This window comes from Mirounga leonina, unplaced genomic scaffold, assembly GCF_011800145.1.
Source record: "Mirounga leonina isolate KUSES-001 unplaced genomic scaffold, KU_Mleo_1.0 Mir_166, whole genome shotgun sequence".
Classification (NCBI taxonomy): Eukaryota; Metazoa; Chordata; class Mammalia; order Carnivora; family Phocidae; genus Mirounga; species Mirounga leonina.
Genome location: NW_023270418.1, coordinates 12,812,477 through 12,827,177, shown reverse-complemented (window position 1 = coordinate 12,827,177; position 14,701 = coordinate 12,812,477).

Sequence of the window (14,701 nt, the reverse complement as noted above, 5' to 3'; positions counted from 1 at the left end):
GAAGCTGAAAAGTCCCATAATCTGCTGCCTGCAAGCTGGAGACTCAGGAAAGCGGGTGGTACAGGTTCAAGGCCCGAGAGCCAGAGTTGATGGTGTAGACTCCAGTCCAAGTCTGAAGGCTTGAGAACCAGGAGCACCAAAAGCAGGAAAAGTTCAATGTCCTAGCCCAACAGTCAGGAAGACAGTGAATCCTCCCTTCCTCTACTTTTTTTTTTTTTTAAGATTTATTTATTTGTGAGAGAGAGATGGAGAGTGAGAGCGCAGTAGGGAGGGGCAGAGGGAGATGGAGAGAGAGAATCTCAAGCAGACTCCCTGCTGAGCGCAGAGCCCAATGCAGGGCTTGATCCCAGGACCCCGCAATCATGCCCTGAGCCGAAATCAAGAGTCAGATGCTCAACCGACTGAGCCACCCAGGCACCCCTTCCTCCACCTTTTTGTTCAATCCAGGCCCTCAACAGATGGGATGAAGCCCATCTCCCCACACTGGGAAGGCTTTACTCAGTCTACCAATTCAAATGTTAATCTCTTCCAGAAACACCCTCACAGACACATCCAGAAATCATGTTCAATGAGCCAGCTGGGCATCCCATGATCCAGGCAAGTTGACACAATAAGTTAACTACCAGACTGAAAAAATACAAGAAAAAAAAAAACTAACCATTTTTTAATGCTTTTTTGTATAAAGTCATAAACAGCTTTTATTGTCTTCATATTGGTATATTAATTTGTGATCCACTCACTCAATGTTTTTTAAGCTCCTACTATGTGCCAGTCAGGGTACCAGCTGCTGAGGACTGAACAGAGGACAAGATCAAGCCCCTGGCACTTACAGGCCAATAAAGGAGATAGACGAATCTACAGAAGGTGGTAAAACTCTGTGATAAATGCCCTAACGGGGTCAGGCAGACAGAGGTGAGAACTTGCAGGAGGGGCTCCTGACCAAGGTGCTGGGGTCAAGGAATGTTCCCACAGGAAGTGAAGGTGAAAGAAGACAAGAAGGTCAAGCAGGAGCCGCGGGATGGAAAGTGAGAGATGGTCCAGGCAGACAGAACACTCAGGGCAAATGCCAGAGCTCAGAGAAACATGGCATGTTTTTAGATTTCTTAGATCTGCAAGTTCAGTAGAGCTGCATCAAAGTCTTGGGGGTGGAAGAAGATGCAGGGCTCAGAAGTCGGGATTGTAACATGAGAGCATCACTGAAGTCCCAGATAGCTGAATCAAGCACCTCGCAGTGGAAGGAAATGCAGGGCTGATCAAGAAGGGGTTAGGAAGCCTTGCTATGAAGTCTGCACTTTAGCCTGGGGCCATAAGAGCCATCCAGGAGTTTCAAGCAGGAAAGTGATAGAAGCAGATAGGCATCTGGAAAAACCACTCTGGCAGTGGCCTAGAGAATGAATTTAAAGAGACATAGCAGGGATGGGGAAGGGGAATGCTAACTTTTTTGAGCAGGTAAATGTTAACATTATTCAGGGGGAAAAGTGCAGGGGGCCCCCAACTAGCTTGTACACACACATGCACGCGCATGCACACAGGGCTTTGCAGTCATGCATGTCTGCAGTGGGTCGCTGTTGGCTCATCCGTGTCCTCCATTGCGATGTAATAGGGGAGACTGAGTCTTATTCATCTTTGTATCTTCAGGTCCCAGCTCAGTGCCCGACACAGAGCAGGCACTTAATAAATGTTTGCTGGTTGAATGAATGACGGAGTGTCTGAGTGTGTGGATGAAAGTATGCATGAACCAACAAATGACAGAGGACAAGGAAGTCAGGAAGTATTCATGGAAAGATTATGGGCTTTGGACTTCATTTAAATCACAGATCTACCATTAACTGGCTGTGTGAGCTTGAACAAATTTATCCGCTCTGAGATCGTTTCTTCATTTGTAAGAAGGTGATAATAATATCTGCTCACAATATTATGATGAGCATCAAACACGATGGTGTGTGTAAGCTGCCAAGCAAAGGTCTGCCAAACAAAGGTCAGTGTAGGTACTAAACGAACTTCTCTCTGCCCCTTCCAGTTTTATTTGCCCCTTCCCACCTGGCTGGTACCAGCACAGTGTTCCAGAAACACAGCACAAGGAGAGAACTTCCATGAAGCAGAGATTCTAGACCTGCCACTGAGGCAAAGTGGAAGGCAACTTTCAAAAAATCCCTTGTTAATACTGGGCAGAATTGAGGGAGTTTAATTATTTAGAGAGCAAAGAAGTTAAAGCACTTAGGAAAGGTGTCATAGAGAGTAATACAAAAGAACATAAAACAGTCTTTCCTGATCATGTTCTGCCGAGGCGAGAGAGGTTCAGACTCTCTGTGACCAATAATTATCAACCAGAAAAAGAATCACTGATTTCATGTGAGCTACTTTTTCAATGGTGTCCCTGAGATTAGCCTGGCAACAGGGAGTCATCATTTCTTTTCCTCTGGTACAAGAACATGTGGGTATGGACTTGACTGTTCTCGTGCCCAAGAGGTTGGTATGTATTCTGGGTTTCAACTAGTGGTACTTAAAATTAATGTATCTTACACGACTATCTACTTTTTTGGGGGGGTGGCAATTCATTTACATTGGCTTTCAAAAGGGACTAACAAATCAAAACAAGTAAAATTGAAATAAAAGGAAGAGAAGAGTTAAGAGGAGGCAAGCAGATAAGGCAACAAGGAAAACTGTGGCTCCTGGGACCAAGTATGAAAGAAAAAGGTCATAGCATTCATGACGTTCATGTGTTAAGTGATGTGTATGTGTTACTTCCTGTAGCTCTTATAATAACCCATTGAGAGAACTACTATATTTCAATGAATACAAGGCATCATTAAGAAAGAAAAGGCTGCCAATTAAATTCTGACAAAGCACTCTGATTTTGATTTAAAATACAAAAAAAAATGTATGACTAAAAATCAAGGAAACATGGCAGTACCATTTCCATTTTATTGGGAAGGAAACTGAAAAACAGGGAAGTTAAGAAACCTGCTAAGGTCCCCGGCCTGTAAAAGGAAGGATCAGATTTTGAACGCAGGACCTCAGGCCCCCATTAGCTGAATACACTGTCTACCTACTTCCAAGCTTCCTGGCAGCCATATGTTGAATTATGTAATTCTTATTATTTGGGAGGCAACACACTAGCTTCTCAGGGAAGTCAAAGCTTTTCCGAGTACAAAATGCAGAGGAAAATTTCTTAGAGATACTCCGTAAGGAGTATATCGCAGATTATTTTTTTGAAACCTTCAAAAACAATTAGAAGGCTAATAAAAAAACACACCTTAATGAAAACAATTTTTCATGGATAAGGTCATGTTGTCCAAGAATGTCACCTTCTCGTAGTCTATGACCAGCCACAGATGGAACTCAATGTATCCGGAGAAACAGGGATTATGCTCCTTAAATTATCTTCCCTAAATATCATTGCTCTCCATCCAGTTTTTACTGAAAGCCTATTCATAGTTCACGATATTCTCCAGCAAAGGCCTGCAGGAAGAACCCTGCTGATTGATAAATTCTGTCCATGTGGCGATCCACTTATGAATTAGGAACTGGCTAGCTACTCAATGACTCAGACACTCTTTGGGATTCAGCATAAACCATCCTCTCTTCCAGAAAGTCTCCACAACCATGGCCTCAGCATGGAAGAGGCTTCTCAATTGTAAGCCAGCAAGAAGAAAGCTGAGACTTTCTTCAGCATCTTGTCCTGATGAAGCAGGTGGTTCTGGAATTGACTGCCTGGATCCAAAACCAGCTCAAATATTCAGTAGCTGGGTGATCCTGCATAAGTTCCAATATCTTGATGCCTCATTTCTACATTTGCAAAATGAAGATCACAATGATATATCCACCTCCCAGGGCTGTTGTAAAAACATAACGAGAAAAATCCTATAAAAGACAGTATGCCTGGCACATGGTGAGCACTCTATAAATGTTGGCTTATGTTAGGTGATTTTATAATTTGAATAGGTTGGTTTTCTTTTTTTTTAAGATTTTATTTATTCATTTGAGACACAGAGATAGATAAGAGAGCATGAGCAGGGGGAGAGGGAGAAGCAGTCTCCCCGCTGAGCCAGGAGCCCGATGTGGGGCTCGATCCCAGGACCCTGGGATCATGACCTGAGCCGAAGGCAGACGCTTAACTATCTGAGCCACCCAGGCGCCCCTGGATAGGTTTTTTTAAACAGATAATTAATTTAGCAGTAGTAACACGCCCTTTGGGAGAAAAGGTTGCACAGGTGTGAACCATTTTGTTATTCAGGCATGAGGTAGAACGACATGTCTGGAGATGATCAGCAATCCTGAGGCACAGCAAATTCCTACAAGATCCCACGTCAGTGGTCCTGGCTGCCTGTGTGTTGAGGGAGGCAGCGTGGCATATGGCAAGAACCAACGTTTAGAGTCAGACATTTGCTCAAATCCCAGCTCAGCCCTCACCTACTGGTGCAGCATCAGACAGGCTGGTTAACCTCTTTGTACCCTATTTATAAAATACTGATGATACCACCTACTGTGCAGTGTTTTGGAAACAACTGGAAGGAATATGCGCATGGTGCCTGGCACACTGTAGGTGCTCAGTACACACAAGATATTATTATAGCAGCCTATCAAATTTTATTTAAGTAACAACTTTGCTCTTTATTGACAGAGCAGTCTGTAAGAATGCTTTGTTTTCTACTAAGCAAAATAAATCCATTTCTTATGAAAATATGACATAAAACTGGTGACTCTTCAGTGATAGGGAATTATGTATGTGTATATATAGGAAAAAATCAATTCCCCAACTGAATTTTTTTTTTTTAAGATTTTATTTATTTGAGAGAGAGAGAATGAGAGACAGAGAGCATGAGAGGGAGGAGGGTCAGAGGGAGAAGCAGACTCCCTGCTGAGCAGGGAGCCCGATGCGGGACTCATCCCGGGACTCCGGGATCATGACCTGAGCCAAAGGCAGTTGCTTAACCAACTGAGCCACCCAGGCGCCCCCCCCAAACTGAATTTTAATTATCTTTTTTAAACCTGTTTTTAAATACCCCTGCAAAGTGATTTCACTGTAGAAAAGTTAGAAAATAGGGATTAAATAAAAAGAAGAAAAATTGTTTCCTATAATCCCATTGTACAGAGATAAACTACACATGACATTTTAGTGCTTATCCTTCCGGACTGTTTTTTTTCTATATATAAACATATAAAAAGGAAGGCGGAAAGGAAGGAAGGAAGGGGGGAGGGAAGGAAGGAAGGAGGGAGGGAGGGAAGGAAGGAAGGAAGGAAGGAAGGAAGGAAGGAAGGAAGGAAGGAAGGAAGGAAGGAAGAAAAGAAAGAGAAAGGAAGAAAGATACACATGCAGATCCATTTCTCTCAGAGTCATCTCAGCCTGCACCAATCTTTGCAAAGAACAAACTGCAAACACTTAAGAAGGATATTTATTTATTTACTTATTTATTTATTTAGCAGAAGCACATAGGTAAGGGAATTATTTTTAATTAAACATACTATCCCAGGCCTACGACCTCCCCGATATGGATAAACTTCCCTGTGATCAGCAATATGTAACCAAGTACCAGGCACACAAATACACATACATTCCGATGCTGAATACTCAGTATTCCTGTAGTCAGGCAAGCTGAAGATGTGATCGACTATGTCAGTACTCATATACCACTTCACGTTTTTAAGCCAAGAGATGGCTCTGATACCCCAGGAGCCCATTAACTGACCCATCAGACAAACAGACACAACCACGTGAGTCCAACAACTACAATTTCTTTCCCATCACACCTTCCCATCCTCACAGGGCCAGGCAGCAGACTTGGGCTGTGCTGTGTGCCATGACGGGTCCCGGAACACTTCCAAATCAGGGATGTGCACGCTCGCCCACCTTCCCTTGCCCTCCACCTCATCTCAGTCTCAGCGCTGCCACCCCCTCCCATCAAAAGGTACTCCTGAAAAGCCAATTTTCTAATTCTGCTGCAGTGGAGCCGTGGTCCCTCCCTGAGGCCAGCGAGCACTTAGGATTAATTGTTATTTGCTGTGTTGAAGTGATACAGGTAGCCTTGCCCAAGGTAGCCACGGTCCGTGAGTGCTCATACATTTTAATCACCTTCTGTGAAAGGCAGTGCTCTCGTGAAGAGTAGGGGGTGTAGCGAGGAGCATAAAAGACATGCCGTGGGTTGCCGAAGGAAAGAAGAAATAAAGATAAAAGAAGCAGGTGGGATGAGGCGATTTCTACAAGCCAAACAGACGGAAAGACTGATGGATGGTTCTGATGGAGCCCGGGAATCAAAAACCGTTTTCCATATCCTCCAGGACACTGGTTTTTTCAAGTCCTCACCCCTTTTCTAGTGACAAACAAAATGTAATATGTTATGCTGCTAACAGGACATTGCTGCACCAACCATACCCTCCTGGGCTGAGGTTGATGAAATAGGACTTATGTGAGACAAGGCACGACCAAGTGGCCATAGGCAACGTGACTTTAGATGGCAGATGTCGGGTGATGGCTCCAAGTGCGTAAGGTCATTGCCAAAGGAGGTGACAAAACCACCCTTCAGAAAGACCTTTCTGCCCACCTCCTCTCCCCAACACACACGCATATGCACACACCCAGACGGAGAAAGCAGACCTCTGAAGCAGTGCAGTCAGAGTACATGTCCAAATGAGTGCAGACGTGACTCTCTCCCCAGCCCCCAACAAGGTTAGAAATAGCTGTGTCGGGGCGCCTGGGTGGCTCAGTTGGTTAAGCGACTGCCTTCGGCTCAGGTCATGATCCTGGAGTCCCGGGATCGAGTCCCGCATCAGGCTCCCTGCTCGGCAGGGAGTCTGCTTCTCCCTCTGACCCTCCTCCCTCTCATGCTCTCTGTCTCTCATTCTCTCTCAAATAAATAAATAAAATCTTTAAAAAAAAAAAAGAAAAAGAAATAGCTGTGTCTGAGCTAAATGGGTGAAGCCCAGCATCCTTTTACACTATTAGCGATTCAGGCTGCTGTGAAGTTGAAATAAACTCTCCACGAGCACCCAAACGCCCAAATTTATAAATGCGGTCCATTAAAAAAGCCCACCTCATAGCAGCTGGTAATTGTCTTCAAAACTGGGGGATTTAGGATTACAAAAAGCAATGTAAGTAATAAACATGTTGTCTAAAAGCTTGAAACTCCTCATCTTGCCACTCCTACCACCCCAATGGTCACTTTCAGACACCACCTTTTCCCCAATCCTAAGTCTTGGGCTCTCAAGTTGAACACTGTTCATTCTACACTCTAACTCTGTGTAGAGCTTCTCACGGGGGACAAAAGCACTAGCCCAGTGGTACCTCGAGCCACAGGAGGACAGGACGCCTGTCACTTGATCAGCACAATCACGGGTAAAAAGCACACCTGGGTAGGGGCCCACTTCCCTTTTGCTCCTTGCATCACCCTCTTTTTCAGAGCGCTGTATTCTGAATCTGACAGGTCCTGCAAACAGAGCCAGCCATCAATTCCCGCGTCCTGCTCTGTGCCAGGGACCATCTGCAAGCATCTGCAACAGGCCCACCCTGACACAGCTCTCCTCAGAGATCCCCATCTCCCTGCTTGCAGCTGGTCCGACCTCACCAAACGGAGACTTCTGACGATTTCAGGTTACACCTAAAATTCATCTGATTCTTGGATCTCTTCCTAATTAGGATTCTTTTCTAATTAATCTAGGGCTAGCTTCTATCCCCTAGGACCTGAAGCCATCCAATCACCCCAATTAATGTGCTTAACTGCAGCCCCACTCCTAACATTTGCAGAACCTGGGGCAAGAACGCAAATGGAGGCCCACAGGCCATAAATGTAAGTAGTTCAAAGTTATAAATCAAGCTGACAAACTACTAAAATATGTTCTATCCTATCTTGATATGGATTCCTTCGTAATGACCTAGCAGGCCAGTTTCAAATACAGAATTCTCGGTCCCTGGTCCTCTGCTGGCCCCACCTGTTTTTCTCAAACCCAGCGCCATCCCACACCCCTCAAGACCCGATAGAAATGGAAATGTTGGGTTGTATATACATACCCTTCCATCTCAGCCACCTCAAACAGCCACTTCTTTGTCATCCCTTGGGCCTACAAGTGCACACACTGGTGTCATAGTCTGCCCCAGGGAGGACCGAATGAGGCCCACACAGGCCATGGAGGCTGACATGGAGAGGGAATTCCAGAGTCCCAAATACCCAGAGCATGATGCAGATTCTACACTCTAGAAGAGAAAGCAGAGGCTCTGGGTGGCCCCTGGCCCTGCATATCCTCTGCCCCACAAAGAAGTGCAGCCCAAGGAAGGCCAGAGTGGGCTGGGTCTCATGTTCATAGGCATATGCTGTTCCTCGTTCAAAACCTAGTTCAGAAGAGATCACCACCTCCAGGAAGTCTTCCCTGACCACCCCACCACCAAAATCCCACAGGCTCTATGAATGCTTATTAAATGAATGCTGTGGAAACACCTAGATGAACATGGATTACCTGTAATATAGACTGAACTTGTGTTTATCAGTCTTTTCTCCCAACAGACTTAAATCCTTGTGGGCAGAGGCCACATTAAACTAAAATGCCATGAAGTCCTGGGTTCATGACCAAGTATGTAGGAACCAGGGTTCTGAGCTGAGAAGCCTGTTGAACTAGGCCTCCTCCTGGCTGAGAGATCCAGATGGTTTTGTAACAGGATGTTAAAGGCTACTTCTCTGGTCTCGGAGTTGTCAATGTTCCACAAGGCAAAACCATTCAACAGATGCCAAGAACCATCTTAGCAGGACCTACCAAGAAACTGAGTTGCCAGCTCTGCCAGCTTGAGCCCACCACCCACCTCCAGGCTCTATAAGAGGAGGTGGGGGGAGAATCTACTGGGGAGAAGTAAAGATATTTTCTTTGGAAAGTTATCAGTGTGCTGCGTATTTCAACACATCCCACCCCTTCCCATGGAGAGGGGCCTGAAGCTCTTCCCTCACTTGGAAAAATGAGAAGCCTCAGCAACAGAAGCCCCAGAGAAACCCCAAAAGTACCTCATGATAAGACAGCAATTGTGCATCTGCCAATCCAGAAGGTCCTGTATCAAACTACAATATCAGGGGAGATCATTCCTCATCCTTGATCCTGGACCTTTCTCTCCCCCATCCCTGATTCCCTTCACTACAGCTGCCAAGGGAAGGATAAAGGGAGCAAGAACTAGAGATGAAGCCCATTATACATCTTTCCTCCCCAGACCAAGGCAGGCCTATCTGGGAATGGGGAGAAGATTTGTTTGTTTTATTTTGTTTTGTTTTAAGACTGATTTATTTACTTGAGAGAGAGAGAATTCATGAGCAGGGGTAAAGGCAGTGGGAGAAGGAGACAAGCAGACTCCCCACTGAGTGGGGAGCCCCACACGGGGCTCCATCCCAGGACCCCAAGATCATGACCTGAGCCAAAATCAAGAACCAGACGTTCAACCAGTTGAGCCACCCATGCCCCCCTGGGGATGGGAAGAAGTTTTAAATCAGGTGTCTTATATTAGATTTTTGACAATATTTTTTAAATTGGATTTTGATGGCACATTGGGCCAACTTTTTTAATACATGGGAAAAAAGACTACTTGCTTATTATCTGAGAGTGGCTAAAAAAGCTAAATGATTAAAAGGGAAGGATAGAAGAAAGAGCAAAGCTGTTTCCTACATGCACCCTAACAAGTTCAACATGTTCAACAGACCGGTGTGTTTTCATTATTCACGGATATAAAATACCTAGGTTGCTAGAGACACACATGGACCATTATGACATTCTCATGACCCCCACCTCCCCCAGAGCATCAGCTGCCCTTGAGGGAAAAATAAATTAGGCCATCGATTTGAGTTTCATGAGATTGAAAAAGTCATTTTGTCCCCTGCTCAAATTATAAGTAAGCTATTAAACTGACTTTAGTTTCTCCTCTTTTCATTTTAAATCTACATATATCATGAAGACTATCAGCCAGCTAAAGGGGTGTTCCCTTGGTCAGTAATTGAATACCTTTATCTTCCCTGTAATTCACTGGTCTTCCACTTTTCCTAAGAGATGTCTTCTTAATATGACCATCATTCACAAATCCGACCACTGGTGAGCTGGTGAACATTTCCTCCACAGGTAATTTAAAACACAATAGTGTTTCAGTTGAACATATCTGTGAAGAAGAAACTTTCTTGCTCTCTAAAATCTGTTTGGAAGACCTGGTTGATATTTTTCTCCTAATGCTTCCAATATGTAGCTTGCAGAATGAACTTTGAAAAAATGAAGGTAAGTATACCAATTAATTAGCAGAGAATTAAACAAGAGTCTTGTGACTTCTGTGATTTTTCCAGAAACTTCTGTACATTTGGAAAAGGCTCTTAGAAGCATCACATTTTCAAATAACTCTTCTGGCCACCCCTACAGTATGCAGAAACATTTCATTCATGAAATCATTTCAGATACAGCATTTTTCTGATTATGATCCTAACAGAACCAAACCAACTGGAATTCCACCATGAAGTCCATTCAAATACTCAAACACCATAAGCCAGCTAAGAAACTAATACTGAAAGGTATCTATATGATTGCTTTAATCCCCGCAAGAAGCCTTCCTTCCTCCTGAATTTCCATGGTGGTGTTGTCCAAACTAATCTTCTGTAATGATGGAAATACTTGATATCTGTGCTGTCCAATACGGTTGCCATACAAGCCATAGGTAACTAGTGGACACTTGAAATGTGGCTGGCACAACTAAGGCCCTTAATTATTTTTTTAATTTGAGAGAGAGTGTGTGTGCACAAGGGGGGAAGGGCAGAAGAAGAGGGAGAGAAAGAATCTTTTTTTTTAATTCAATTAGCCAACATACAGTACATCATTAGTTTCAGATGTAGTGTTCAATGATTCTTCGGTTGCGTATAACACCCAGTGCTCATCACATCACATGCCCTCCTTAATGCCCATCACCCAGTTATCCCATCCCCCACCCACTTCCCCTTTTGCAACCCTCAGTTTGTTTCCCAGAGTCAAGAGTCTCTCATGGTTAGTCTCCCTCTCTTATTTCTTCCCATTCGGTTTTCCCTCCCTTCCCCTATGATCCTCCACGCTATTCCTTATATTCCACATATAAGTGAAACCATATGATAATTGTCTTTCTCTGATTGACTTATTTCAATTGCGAGAGAAAGAATCTTAAACAGGCTCCATACCCAGCATGGAGCCAACATGGAGCTTGATCTCACGACCCTGAGATCATGACCTGAGCCAAAATCAAGAGTCTGACACTTAACTAACTGAGCCACACAGGCGCCCCTAAGACACTTAATTCTTAAGTTTAAATAGTCACATGTGACTGTTTGGTAGTCCTATGGCTACCATTTTGGACAGCTCAGTTCTATAGCATATATTATTATTGGCAATCTAGAGAATTCCCCTAGAGAATGAGTCCTTGGGGCCAACCATGCTTTCCGGAAAACTAAGGGGGAATCACTAAACTTTTGTTTTGCCAATGGTTTTCAAACTTTTTTTTAAATCAGCAATTCCTTTTCACCTTATTTCTCCTTTCTTTTCAAAAGATATTTCTTCTATGACAACATCACCGCTTTAGAAATTTGGAAGGATGTCCTTCTAAAATGGTTTAAGAAAAAAATGCAACACACCCATAATACCTTCTTAAACAGCATCCACTGAGCATAATTTAATTTTTCCTGCGGGCCTCAGGGTCATCTTTATGAACACAGGCTATCAGACTCAGAAGAAACACATCAATTACTATAATGCACCTTAATGCAATGAAGCCCTCAGGGTCACTGGGCTCAGCGGGGCTATTTAAACCTACCCCAGGCACAGATTTTTATAGCTTTCTGTCACATCTGTTGCCTAGCTATTAATGTCAAGCCCTATTATTGTCAGGGTGTCTGCCTATACTTATTTATTGCCTACTGTGTTTAAAAAGATAGCCTGTGGGGCGCCTGGGTGGCTCAGTTGGTTGAGCGACTCGACTCCCTTCGGCTCAGGTCATGATCCTGGAGTCCCGGGATCGAGTCCCGCATCGGGCTCCCTGCTCGGCAGGGAGTCTGCTTCTCCCTCTGACCCTCCCCCATCTCATGTGCTCTCTCTCAAATAAATAAATAAAATCTTTAAAAAAAAAAAAAAAGATAGCCTGTGTCAGTGGTAGCCTCTGCCCACCCCATCCGTTGCTTCTGATCTGCTGACATTCCAAGAATGCTAGAACTGGAGTTAGTTAGAAATGTTTGTAAAGTAAGAATACTTAGGGCATAAACAAGGCAGTTTTAAGGCCAGGACCTCTTGATATCTAAATCATCAGCTCAGAGTCTTTTCTGCTTCCTTCCTGGTTCCAGGGAGAGTGCATCCGTAACAGCTGCTTCCAGATAGGCCAGGCCTTACTTTTCTGCTACTAGAAGGAATCTTCCTCTTGCCCTTAATTTTATTTATCCTTTTATTCAGTACTACTGATTTCCCCAAATAGAACATAAACAGTTTCGTAACAGAGGAATCAAAACCTGGGGGAATAAAGGAAGGAAAGAAATGTGCTATTCTTATTCGTAGTCCCTATAGTATTTTGCCCAGCACTATTCACCTAGGAAGGATCAACTGAATGTTGAACGAAGTAATAATGTGTTTTGCTTTTGAGTTTATTTTCATATAGTTTAAGCATAATAAGAATGGTTTTCAAAAATAAACATTACTCAAAGCAGAAACTATAGGTCTTCAATAATGACTGAGTATTAATATTTCTTTGCTGTTTTTACCTGATTTGTTAGGAATTTATTTTTTTAATTAACTTATTTATTTTAGAGAGAGAGTGGGAGAGGGGCTGAGAAAGCAAAGAGAATCTCAAGCAGACTCTCCGCTAAATGTGGAGCCCAATGCGGGGCTCAATCTTGCAACCTTGAGATCATGACCTGAGCCGTAATCAAGAGTCGGACACTCAACCGAATGAACCACCCAGGCGCTCCTGATTTGTTATTTCTATTACGTTATTTCCACGTATTTCTATTAATGTGGACAGAACCAGCCTTTTAACCAGCCCTATCACACTGCTGACTCATACTAGAATTCACCATCAACTAGAAGCTCCTTCTTCAACAGTCTTACTTTAATAACTATTGTCTTCCATTTCCTACCCTTGTCAGTCATCCTAAGATTTGTAGGAAGGTGAAACTAAAATCCTCCCCAGAAAAAATTTAGAGACCACCCCCCATCCCAGCAGATGTTCTTTCCAGAAATAATATGACTCCTCCATGAAACCTCAAAAGTTCACAGCTCTGCAATTCACTGACACTCTCAGCATCTCATTTGCTCATCTATGCTGTGACATTTGCAAGGATCTAGTAACCTGAAAGAGCAATGCTATACTATGTAAGCCCCTCTGAGGAAGCATGTGGCTTCCCAGGAACTAATCAGATTCATCAAAAGAATCTTAAAAGGTGCAAATCCAGCTTGAAAGATTCCTTTTTAAGCTTTAGTATGAGTATATCCTGGCCAGGTCTGAGTCACCAGAATGGGCAGAGGAAGCATGCAGGAAAAACTCCTGCTTCATAAAAAAAGATTAGACAGAGGCATTGACCCCAATACCTATCACACTTACCCCAGCCTCCAGATCCTTGCAAAGCAGGAAGACCCACAGGGGAGAGAAGACACTCACCGAGCGGTGAGCAGCCCTGAGAGAAATGCCCAGTGGGCTGAACTATGGGTCAAGAGATAAAGCCAGCTCATCAACAGCCAATCACCACACGGTTTCTAGAGCAGGAAAAAGATGGAACAACTTTCCTTCCACAGTGGGGGTGGCTAAGATGGGCATCTCCCTTTTTGTACTGTTTCTTCCCAGCTTTTGCCAAACTCCTAGATAGGAGAAGAAGGACACGACAATGAAGGGACTGACAGAGCTAGTAAATGAAGACTATTTTTATTTTTTTATTATTATTATTTTTAAAGATTTTATTTATTTATTTGACACAGAGAGACACAGCGAGAGAGGGAGCACAAGCGGGGGGAGTGGGAGAGGGAGAAGCAGGCTCCCCACGGAGCAGGGAGCCCGATGTGGGACTCGATCCCAGGACCCTGGGATCATGACCTGAGCCGAAGGCAGACGCTTAACAACTGAGCCACCCAGGCGCCCCAAATGAAGACTATTTTTAAAGTCTATAGGTTTGGGAGCTTATTTTTTTTTCTTCTTTCATTGGGATCTTGATTTAGAAGTAGCATAGGTGTGCCAGGGTGGCACAGTCGGTTAAGGGTCCAACTCTTCATTTTGGCTCAGGTCGTGATCTCAGGGTCATGAGATGGAGCCCTGTATTGGGCTCTACGCTCAGTGCAGTCTGCCTGCTTAAGATTCTCTCTCCCTCTCCCTCTGCCCCTCCCCAGACCCTGCGCGCTCTCTCTCTCTAAAATAAATAAATAAAGCTTAAAAAAAAAAAAAAGAAGTAGCAAAGCACAATGTGAAAAACACTGGTTTCTGGAGTCAGGCAGGGGTCCAAATTCTAGCTATGTGATTTTGGCTACTTGACTTCTTTGCCTCAGTTTCTTTATCTGATAATGTGAGAGAATTCAAGGTGAATATGTATAAGATGCCTAGGATGTGGCAGGCACTTGATAAATGATAGCTCATGGGCGCCTGGGTGACTCAGTCGGTTAAGCATCTGCCTTCGGCTCAGGTCATGATCCCAGGGTCCTGGGATGGAGCCCCACATTGGGCTCCTTACTCAGCAGGAAGCCTGCTTCTCCCTCTCCCACTCCC